This window comes from Salmo salar, chromosome 09, assembly GCF_965601325.2.
Source record: "Salmo salar chromosome 09, fSalSal1, whole genome shotgun sequence".
Lineage (NCBI taxonomy): Eukaryota > Metazoa > Chordata > Actinopteri > Salmoniformes > Salmonidae > Salmo > Salmo salar.
This window is the reverse complement of record NC_138299.1, coordinates 103,952,928-103,965,950: the sequence shown is the minus strand read 5'-3', so window position 1 is coordinate 103,965,950 and position 13,023 is coordinate 103,952,928.

The window sequence follows — 13,023 nt, the reverse complement described above, 5'->3', positions numbered from 1 at the left end:
GTCAGCTACATCATCATCCTTCTCTTCCATGATAGGTCAGCTACATCATCAACCTGCTTCTCCATGATAGGTCAGCTACATCATCATCCTGCTCCTCCATGATAGGTCAGCTACATCATCACCCTGCTCTTCCATGATAGGTCAGCTACATCATCAGCCTGCTCCTCCATGATAGGTCAGCTACATCATCATCCTGCTCCTCCATGATAGGTCAGCTACATCATCACAACTGCTCCTCCATGATAGGTCAGTTACATCATCATCCTGCTGCTCCATGATAGGTCAGCTACATCATCATCCTTCTCCTCCATGATAGGTCAGCTACATCAACATCCTGCTCCTCCATGATAGGTCTGCTACATCATCATACTGCTCCTCCATGATAGGTCAGCTACATCATCACCCCTGCTCCTCCATGATAGTTCAGTTACATCATCACCCTGCTCCTCCATGATAGGTCAGTTACATCATCAGCCTGCTCCTCCATGATTGGTCAGCTACATCATCATCCTTCTCCTCCATGATATGTCAGCTACATCATAATCCTGCTCCTCCATGATATGTCAGCTACATCACCATCATGCTCCTCCATGATAGGTCAGCTACATCATCACCCTGCTCCTCCATGATAGGTCAGCTACGTCATCAACCTGCTCCTCCATAATAGGTCAGCTACATCATCCTGCTCCTCCATGATAGGTCAGCTACATCATCATCCTGCTCCTCCATGATAGGTCAGCTACATAATCACCCTGCTCTTCCATGATAGGTCAGCTACATCATCAGCCTGCTCCTCCATGATAGGTCAGCTACATCATCATCCTGCTCCTCCATGATAGGTCAGCTACATCATCACAACTGCTCCTCCATGATAGGTCAGTTACATCATCATCCTGCTGCTCCATGATAGGTCAGCTACATCATCATCCTTCTCCTCCATGATAGGTCAGCTACATCAACATCCTGCTCCTCCATGATAGGTCTGCTACATCATCATACTGCTCCTCCATGATAGGTCAGCTACATCATCACCCCTGCTCCTCCATGATAGTTCAGTTACATCATCACCCTGCTCCTCCATGATAGGTCAGTTACATCATCAGCCTGCTCCTCCATGATTGGTCAGCTACATCATCATCCTTCTCCTCCATGATATGTCAGCTACATCATAATCCTGCTCCTCCATGATATGTCAGCTACATCACCATCATGCTCCTCCATGATAGGTCAGCTACATCATCACCCTGCTCCTCCATGATAGGTCAGCTAAGTCATCAACCTGCTCCTCCATAATAGGTCAGCTACATCATCCTGCTCCTCCATGATAGGTCAGCTACATCATCATCCTGCTCCTCCATGATAGGTCAGCTACATCATCACCCTGCTCCTCCATGATATGTCAGCTACATCACCCTGCTCCTCCATGATAGGTCAGCTACATCATCATCCTGCTCGTCCATGATAGGTCAGCTACATCAACATCCTGCTCCTCCATGATAGGTCAGCTACATCATCACCCTGCTCCTCCATGATAGGTCAGTTACATCATCACCCCTGCTCCTCCATGATAGGTCAGCTACATCAACAGCCTGCTCCTCCATGATAGGTCAGCTACATCATCACCCCTGCTCCTCAATGATAGGTCAGTTACATCATCACCCCTGCTCCTCCATGATAGGTCAGCTACATCATCACCCCTGCTACTCCATGATAGGTCAGCTACATCAGCCTGCTCCTCCATGACAGGTCAGCTACATCATCACCCCTGCTCCTCCATGATAGGTCAGCTACATCCACATCCTGCTCCTTCATGATAGGTCAGCTACATCATCATCCTGCCCCTCCATGATAGGTCAGCTACATCATCACCCCTGCTCCTCCATGATAGGTCAGTTACATCATCATCCTGCTCCTCCATGATAGGTCAGCTACATCATCATCCTTCTCCTCCATGATAGGTCAGCTACATTATCCTGCTCATCCATGATAGGTCAGCGAAATCATCAGCCTGCTCCTCCATTATAGGTCAGCTACATCATCACCCCTGCTCCTCCATGATAGGTCAGCTACATCATCATCCTTCTCCTCCATGATAGGTCAGCTACATCATCAACCTGCTTCTCCATGATAGGTCAGCTACATCATCATCCTGCTCCTCCATGATAGTTCAGCTACATCATCACCCTGCTCCTCCATGATAGGTCAGCTACATCATCAGCCTGCTCCTCCATGATAGGTCAGCTACATCATCATCGTGCTCCTCCATGATAGGTCAGCTACATCATCATCCTTCTCCTCCATGATAGGTCAGCTACATCATCATCCTGCTCCTCCATGTTTGGTCAGCTACATCATCACCCTGCTCCTCCATGATAGGTCAGCTACATCATCATCCTGCTCCTCCATGATAGGTCAGCTACATCATCAAACCTGCTCCTACATGATAGGTCAGCTACATCATCACCCCTGCTCCTCCATGATAGGTCAGCTACATCATCATCCTTCTCTTCCATGATAGGTCAGCTACATCATCAACCTGCTTCTCCATGATAGGTCAGCTACATCATCATCCTGCTCCTCCATGATAGGTCAGCTACATCATCACCCTGCTCTTCCATGATAGGTCAGCTACATCATCAGCCTGCTCCTCCATGATTGGTCAGCTACATCATCATCCTTCTCCTCCATGATATGTCAGCTACATCATAATCCTGCTCCTCCATGATATGTCAGCTACATCACCATCATGCTCCTCCATGATAGGTCAGCTACATCATCACCCTGCTCCTCCATGATAGGTCAGCTACGTCATCAACCTGCTCCTCCATAATAGGTCAGCTACATCATTATCCTGCTCCTCCATGATAGGTCAGCTACATCATCATCCTGCTCCTCCATGATAGGTCAGCTACATCATCATCCTGCTCCTCCATGATATGTCAGCTACATCACCCTGCTCCTCCATGATAGGTCAGCTACATCATCATCCTGCTCGTCCATGATAGGTCAGCTACATCAACATCCTGCTCCTCCATGATAGGTCAGCTACATCATCACCCTGCTCCTCCATGATAGGTCAGTTACATCATCACCCCTGCTCCTCCATGATAGGTCAGCTACATCATCACCCCTGCTACTCCATGATAGGTCAGCTACATCAGCCTGCTCCTCCATGACAGGTCAGCTACATCATCACCCCTGCTCCTCCATGATAGGTCAGCTACATCCACATCCTGCTCCTTCATGATAGGTCAGCTACATCATCATCCTGCCCCTCCATGATAGGTCAGCTACATCATCACCCCTGCTCCTCCATGATAGGTCAGTTACATCATCATCCTGCTCCTCCATGATAGGTCAGCTACATCATCATCCTTCTCCTCCATGATAGGTCAGCTACATTATCCTGCTCATCCATGATAGGTCAGCGAAATCATCAGCCTGCTCCTCCATTATAGGTCAGCTACATCATCACCCCTGCTCCTCCATGATAGGTCAGCTACATCATCATCCTTCTCCTCCATGAAAGGTCAGCTACATCATCAACCTGCTTCTCCATGATAGGTCAGCTACATCATCATCCTGCTCCTCCATGATAGTTCAGCTACATCATCACCCTGCTCCTCCATGATAGGTCAGCTACATCATCAGCCTGCTCCTCCATGATAGGTCAGCTACATCATCATCCTGCTCCTCCATGATAGGTCAGCTACATCATCATCCTTCTCCTCCATGATAGGTCAGCTACATCATCATCCTGCTCCTCCATGATAGGTCAGCTACATCATCACCCTGCTCCTCCATGATAGGTCAACTACATCATCACCCCTGCTCCTCCATGATAGGTCAGCTACATCATCATCCTGCTCCTCCATGATAGGTCAGCTACATCATCATCCTTCTCCTCCATGATAGGTCGCTCCCCCGCTCCTCGGCAGCTCCCCGCCCCCATGAGGTCAGCTACATCATCACCCTGCTCCTACATGATAGGTCAGCTACATCATCACCCCTGCTCCTCCATGATAGGTCAGCTACATCATCATCCTTCTCTTCCATGATAGGTCAGCTACATCATCAACCTGCTTCTCCATGATAGGTCAGCTACATCATCATCCTGCTCCTCCATGATAGGTCAGCTACATCATCACCCTGCTCTTCCATGATAGGTCAGCTACATCATCGGCCTGCTCCTCCATGATAGGTCAGCTACATCATCATCCTGCTCCTCCATGATAGGTCAGCTACATCATCACCCCTGCTCCTCCATGATAGGTCAGTTACATCATCATCCTGCTGCTCCATGATAGGTCAGCTACATCATCATCCTTCTCCTCCATGATAGGTCAGCTACATCAACATCCTGCTCCTCCATGATAGGTCAGCTACATCTGCTACATCATCATACTGCTCCTCCATGATAGGTCAGCTACATCATCACCCCTGCTCCTCCATGATAGTTCAGTTACATCATCACCCTGCTCCTCCATGATAGGTCAGTTACATCATCAGCCTGCTCCTCCATGATTGGTCAGCTACATCATCATCCTTCTCCTCCATGATATGTCAGCTACATCATAATCCTGCTCCTCCATGATATGTCAGCTACATCACCATCATGCTCCTCCATGATAGGTCAGCTACATCATCACCCTGCTCCTCCATGATAGGTCAGCTACGTCATCAACCTGCTCCTCCATAATAGGTCAGCTACATCATCACCTGCTCCTCCATGATAGGTCAGCTACATCATCATCCTGCTCCTCCATGATAGGTCAGCTACATCATCATCCTGCTCCTCCATGATATGTCAGCTACATCACCCTGCTCCTCCATGATAGGTCAGCTACATCATCATCCTGCTCGTCCATGATAGGTCAGCTACATCACATCCTGCTCCTCCATGATAGGTCAGCTACATCATCACCCTGCTCCTCCATGATAGGTCAGTTACATCATCACCCCTGCTCCTCCATGATAGGTCAGCTACATCAACAGCCTGCTCCTCCATGATAGGTCAGCTACATCATCACCCCTGCTCCTCAATGATAGGTCAGTTACATCATCACCCCTGCTCCTCCATGATAGGTCAGCTACATCATCACCCCTGCTACTCCATGATAGGTCAGCTACATCAGCCTGCTCCTCCATGACAGGTCAGCTACATCATCACCCCTGCTCCTCCATGATAGGTCAGCTACATCCACATCCTGCTCCTTCATGATAGGTCAGCTACATCATCATCCTGCCCCTCCATGATAGGTCAGCTACATCATCACCCCTGCTCCTCCATGATAGGTCAGTTACATCATCATCCTGCTCCTCCATGATAGGTCAGCTACATCATCATCCTTCTCCTCCATGATAGGTCAGCTACATTATCCTGCTCATCCATGATAGGTCAGCGAAATCATCAGCCTGCTCTCCATTATAGGTCAGCTACATCATCACCCCTGCTCCTCCATGATAGGTCAGCTACATCATCATCCTTCTCCTCCATGAAAGGTCAGCTACATCATCAACCTGCTTCTCCATGATAGGTCAGCTACATCATCATCCTGCTCCTCCATGATAGTTCAGCTACATCATCACCCTGCTCCTCCATGATAGGTCAGCTACATCATCAGTCTGCTCCTCCATGATAGGTCAGCTACATCATCATCCTGCTCCTCCATGATAGGTGATATGTCAGCTACATCACCCTGCTCCTCCATGATAGGTCAGCTACATCATCATCCTGCTCCTCCATGATAGGTCAGCTACATCAACATCCTGCTCCTCCATGATAGGTCAGCTACATCATCACCCTGCTCCTCCATGATAGGTCAGTTACATCATCACCCCTGCTCCTCCATGATAGGTCAGCTACATCAACAGCCTGCACCTCCATGATAGGTCAGCTACATCATCACCCCTGCTCCTCAATGATAGGTCAGTTACATCATCACCCCTGCTCCTCCATGATAGGTCAGCTACATCATCACCCCTGCTACTCCATGATAGGTCAGCTACATCAGCCTGCTCCTCCATGACAGGTCAGCTACATCATCACCCCTGCTCCTCCATGATAGGTCAGTTACATCAGCCTGCTCCTCCATGATAGGTCAGTTACATCATCACCCTGCTCCTCCATGATAGGTCAGCTACGTCATCAACCTCCTCCTCCATAATAGGTCAGCTACATCATCAACCTGCTTCTCCATGATAGGTCAGCTACATCATCATCCTGCTCCTCCATGATAGTTCAGCTACATCATCACCCTGCTCCTCCATGATAGGTCAGCTACATCATCAGCCTGCTCCTCCATGATAGGTCAGCTACATCATCATCGTGCTCCTCCATGATAGGTCAGCTACATCATCATCCTTCTCCTCCATGATAGGTCAGCTACATCATCATCCTGCTCCTCCATGTTTGGTCAGCTACATCATCACCCTGCTCCTCCATGATAGGTCAGCTACATCATCATCCTGCTCCTCCATGATAGGTCAGCTACATCATCAAACCTGCTCCTACATGATAGGTCAGCTACATCATCACCCCTGCTCCTCCATGATAGGTCAGCTACATCATCATCCTTCTCTTCCATGATAGGTCAGCTACATCATCAACCTGCTTCTCCATGATAGGTCAGCTACATCATCATCCTGCTCCTCCATGATAGGTCAGCTACATCATCACCCTGCTCTTCCATGATAGGTCAGCTACATCATCAGCCTGCTCCTCCATGATTGGTCAGCTACATCATCATCCTTCTCCTCCATGATATGTCAGCTACATCATAATCCTGCTCCTCCATGATATGTCAGCTACATCACCATCATGCTCCTCCATGATAGGTCAGCTACATCATCACCCTGCTCCTCCATGATAGGTCAGCTACGTCATCAACCTGCTCCTCCATAATAGGTCAGCTACATCATCATCCTGCTCCTCCATGATAGGTCAGCTACATCATCATCCTGCTCCTCCATGATAGGTCAGCTACATCATCATCCTGCTCCTCCATGATATGTCAGCTACATCACCCTGCTCCTCCATGATAGGTCAGCTACATCATCATCCTGCTCGTCCATGATAGGTCAGCTACATCAACATCCTGCTCCTCCATGATAGGTCAGCTACATCATCACCCTGCTCCTCCATGATAGGTCAGTTACATCATCACCCCTGCTCCTCCATGATAGGTCAGCTTCATCAACAGCCTGCTCCTCCATGATAGGTCAGCTACATCATCACCCCTGCTCCTCAATGATAGGTCAGTTACATCATCACCCCTGCTCCTCCATGATAGGTCAGCTACATCATCACCCCTGCTACTCCATGATAGGTCAGCTACATCAGCCTGCTCCTCCATGACAGGTCAGCTACATCATCACCCCTGCTCCTCCATGATAGGTCAGCTACATCCACATCCTGCTCCTTCATGATAGGTCAGCTACATCATCATCCTGCCCCTCCATGATAGGTCAGCTACATCATCACCCCTGCTCCTCCATGATAGGTCAGTTACATCATCATCCTGCTCCTCCATGATAGGTCAGCTACATCATCATCCTTCTCCTCCATGATAGGTCAGCTACATTATCCTGCTCATCCATGATAGGTCAGCGAAATCATCAGCCTGCTCCTCCATTATAGGTCAGCTACATCATCACCCCTGCTCCTCCATGATAGGTCAGCTACATCATCATCCTTCTCCTCCATGAAAGGTCAGCTACATCATCAACCTGCTTCTCCATGATAGGTCAGCTACATCATCATCCTGCTCCTCCATGATAGTTCAGCTACATCATCACCCTGCTCCTCCATGATAGGTCAGCTACATCATCAGCCTGCTCCTCCATGATAGGTCAGCTACATCATCATCCTGCTCCTCCATGATAGGTCAGCTACATCATCATCCTTCTCCTCCATGATAGGTCAGCTACATCATCATCCTGCTCCTCCATGATAGGTCAGCTACATCATCACCCTGCTCCTCCATGATAGGTCAACTACATCATCACCCCTGCTCCTCCATGATAGGTCAGCTACATCATCATCCTGCTCCTCCATGATAGGTCAGCTACATCATCATCCTTCTCCTCCATGATAGGTCAGCTACATCATCATCCTGCTCCTCCATTATAGGTCAGCTACATCATCATCCTGCTCCTCCATGATAGGTCAGCTACATCATCACCCTGCTCCTACATGATAGGTCAGCTACATCATCACCCCTGCTCCTCCATGATAGGTCAGCTACATCATCATCCTTCTCTTCCATGATAGGTCAGCTACATCATCAACCTGCTTCTCCATGATAGGTCAGCTACATCATCATCCTGCTCCTCCATGATAGGTCAGCTACATCATCACCCTGCTCTTCCATGATAGGTCAGCTACATCATCGGCCTGCTCCTCCATGATAGGTCAGCTACATCATCATCCTGCTCCTCCATGATAGGTCAGCTACATCATCACCCCTGCTCCTCCATGATAGGTCAGTTACATCATCATCCTGCTGCTCCATGATAGGTCAGCTACATCATCATCCTTCTCCTCCATGATAGGTCAGCTACATCAACATCCTGCTCCTCCATGATAGGTCAGCTACATCATCCTCCTCCTCCATGATAGGTCTGCTACATCATCATACTGCTCCTCCATGATAGGTCAGCTACATCATCACCCCTGCTCCTCCATGATAGTTCAGTTACATCATCACCCTGCTCCTCCATGATAGGTCAGTTACATCATCACCCTGCTCCTCCATGATAGGTCAGCTACGTCATCAACCTCCTCCTCCATAATAGGTCAGCTACATCATCATCCTGCTCCTCCATGATAGGTCAGCTACATCATCCTGCTCCTCCATGATAGGTCAGCTACATCATCATCCTGCTCCTCCATGATATGTCAGCTACATCACCCTGCTCCTCCATGATAGGTCAGCTACATCATCATCCTGCTCCTCCATGATAGGTCAGCTACATCAACATCCTGCTCCTCCATGATAGGTCAGCTACATCATCACCCTGCTCCTCCATGATAGGTCAGTTACATCATCACCCCTGCTCCTCCATGATAGGTCAGCTACATCAACAGCCTGCACCTCCATGATAGGTCAGCTACATCATCACCCCTGCTCCTCAATGATAGGTCAGTTACATCATCACCCCTGCTCCTCCATGATAGGTCAGCTACATCATCACCCCTGCTACTCCATGATAGGTCAGCTACATCAGCCTGCTCCTCCATGACAGGTCAGCTACATCATCACCCCTGCTCCTCCATGATAGGTCAGCTACATCAGCCTGCTCCTCCATGATAGGTCAGTTACATCATCACCCTGCTCCTCCATGATAGGTCAGCTACGTCATCAACCTCCTCCTCCATAATAGGTCAGCTACATCATCATCCTGCTCCTCCATGATAGGTCAGCTACATCATCCTGCTCCTCCATGATAGGTCAGCTACATCATCATCCTGCTCCTCCATGATATGTCAGCTACATCACCGTGCTCCTCCATGATAGGTCAGCTACATCATCATCCTGCTCCTCCATGATAGGTCAGCTACATCAACATCCTGCTCCTCCATGATAGGTCAGCTACATCATCACCCTGCTCCTCCATGATAGGTCAGTTACATCATCACCCCTGCTCCTCCATGATAGGTCAGCTACATCAACAGCCTGCACCTCCATGATAGGTCAGCTACATCATCACCCCTGCTCCTCAATGATAGGTCAGTTACATCATCACCCCTGCTCCTCCATGATAGGTCAGCTACATCATCACCCCTGCTACTCCATGATAGGTCAGCTACATCAGCCTGCTCCTCCATGACAGGTCAGCTACATCATCACCCCTGCTCCTCCATGATAGGTCAGCTACATCCACATCCTGCTCCTCCATGATAGGTCAGCTACATCATCATCCTGCTCCTCCATGATAGGTCAGCTACATCAACATCCTGCTCCTCCATGATAGGTCAGCTATATCATCACCCTGCTCCTCCATGATAGGTCAGTTACATCATCACCCCTGCTCCTCCATGATAGGTCAGCTACATCAACAGCCTGCACCTCCATGATAGGTCAGCTACATCATCACCCCTGCTCCTCAATGATAGGTCAGTTACATCATCACCCCTGCTCCTCCATGATAGGTCAGCTACATCATCACCCCTGCTACTCCATGATAGGTCAGCTACATCAGCCTGCTCCTCCATGACAGGTCAGCTACATCATCACCCCTGCTCCTCCATGATAGGTCAGCTACATCAGCCTGCTCCTCCATGATAGGTCAGTTACATCATCACCCTGCTCCTCCATGATAGGTCAGCTACGTCATCAACCTCCTCCTCCATAATAGGTCAGCTACATCATCATCCTGCTCCTCCATGATAGGTCAGCTACATCATCCTGCGCCTCCATGATAGGTCAGCTACATCATCATCCTGCTCCTCCATGATATGTCAGCTACATCACCCTGCTCCTCCATGATAGGTCAGCTACATCATCATCCTGCTCCTCCATGATAGGTCAGCTACATCAACATCCTGCTCCTCCATGATAGGTCAGCTACATCATCACCCTGCTCCTCCATGATAGGTCAGTTACATCATCACCCCTGCTCCTCCATGATAGGTCAGCTACATCAACAGCCTGCACCTCCATGATAGGTCAGCTACATCATCACCCCTGCTCCTCAATGATAGGTCAGTTACATCATCACCCCTGCTCCTCCATGATAGGTCAGCTACATCATCACCCCTGCTACTCCATGATAGGTCAGCTACATCAGCCTGCTCCTCCATGACAGGTCAGCTACATCATCACCCCTGCTCCTCCATGATAGGTCAGCTACATCCACATCCTGCTCCTTCATGATAGGTCAGCTACATCATCATCCTGCCCCTCCATGATAGGTCAGCTACATCATCACCCCTGCTCCTCCATGATAGGTCAGTTACATCATCATCCTGCTCCTCCATGATAGGTCAGCTACATCATCATCCTTCTCCTCCATGATAGGTAAGCTACATTATCCTGCTCATCCATGATAGGTCAGCTAAATCATCAGCCTGCTCCTCCATTATAGGTCAGCTACATCATCACCCCTGCTCCTCCATGATAGGTCAGCTACATCATCATCCTTCTCCTCCATGATAGGTCAGCTACATCATCAACCTGCTTCTCCATGATAGTTCAGCTACATCATCATCCTGCTCCTCCATGATAGGTCAGCTACATCATCACCCTGCTCCTACATGATAGGTCAGCTACATCATCAGCCTGCTCCTCCATGATAGGTCAGCTACATCATCATCCTGCTCCTCCATGATAGGTCAGCTACATCATCATCCTTCTCCTCCATGATAGGTCAGCTACATCATCATCCTGCTCCTCCATGATAGGTCAGCTACATCATCATCCTGCTCCTCCATGATAGGTCAGCTACATCATCACCCTGCTCCTCCATGATAGGTCAGCTACATCATCACCCCTGCTCCTCCATGATAGGTCAGCTACATCATCATCCTTCTCCTCCATGATAGGTCAGCTACATCATCAACCTGCTTCTCCATGATAGGTCAGCTACATCATCATCCTGCTCCTCCATGATAGGTCAGCTACATCATCACCCTGCTCCTCCATGATAGGTCAGCTACATCATCACCCTGCTCCTACATGATAGGTCAGCTACACCATCACCCCTGCTCCTCCATGATAGGTCAGCTACATCATCATCCTTCTCTTCCATGATAGGTCAGCTACATCATCAACCTGCTTCTCCATGATAGGTCAGCTACATCATCATCCTGCTCCTCCATGATAGGTCAGCTACATCATCACCCTGCTCTTCCATGATAGGTCAGCTACATCATCGGCCTGCTCCTCCATGATAGGTCAGCTACATCATCATCCTGCTCCTCCATGATAGGTCAGCTACATCATCACCCCTGCTCCTCCATGATAGGTCAGTTACATCATCATCCTGCTGCTCCACGATAGGTCAGCTACATCATCATCCTTCTCCTCCATGATAGGTCAGCTACATCAACATCCTGCTCCTCCATGATATGTCAGCTACATCATCCTCCTCCTCCATGATAGGTCTGCTACATCATCATACTGCTCCTCCATGATAGGTCAGCTACATCATCACCCCTGCTCCTCCATGATAGTTCAGTTACATCATCACCCTGCTCCTCCATGATAGGTCAGTTACATCATCACCCTGCTCCTCCATGATAGGTCAGCTACGTCATCAACTTCCTCCTCCATAATAGGTCAGCTACATCATCATCCTGCTCCTCCATGATAGGTCAGCTACATCATCCTGCTCCTCCATGATAGGTCAGCTACATCATCATCCTGCTCCTCCATGATATGTCAGCTACATCACCCTGCTCCTCCATGATAGGTCAGCTACATCATCATCCTGCTCCTCCATGATAGGTCAGCTACATCAACATCCTGCTCCTCCATGATAGGTCAGCTACATCATCACCCTGCTCCTCCATGATAGGTCAGTTACATCATCACCCCTGCTCCTCCATGATAGGTCAGCTACATCAACAGCCTGCACCTCCATGATAGGTCAGCTACATCATCACCCCTGCTCCTCAATGATAGGTCAGTTACATCATCACCCCTGCTCCTCCATGATAGGTCAGCTACATCATCACCCCTGCTACTCCATGATAGGTCAGCTACATCAGCCTGCTCCTCCATGACAGGTCAGCTACATCATCACCCCTGCTCCTCCATGATAGGTCAGCTACATCAGCCTGCTCCTCCATGATAGGTCAGTTACATCATCACCCTGCTCCTCCATGATAGGTCAGCTACGTCATCAACCTCCTCCTCCATAATAGGTCAGCTACATCATCATCCTGCTCCTCCATGATAGGTCAGCTACATCATCCTGCTCCTCCATGATAGGTCAGCTACATCATCATCCTGCTCCTCCATGATATGTCAGCTACATCACCCTGCTCCTCCATGATAGGTCAGCTACATCATCATCCTG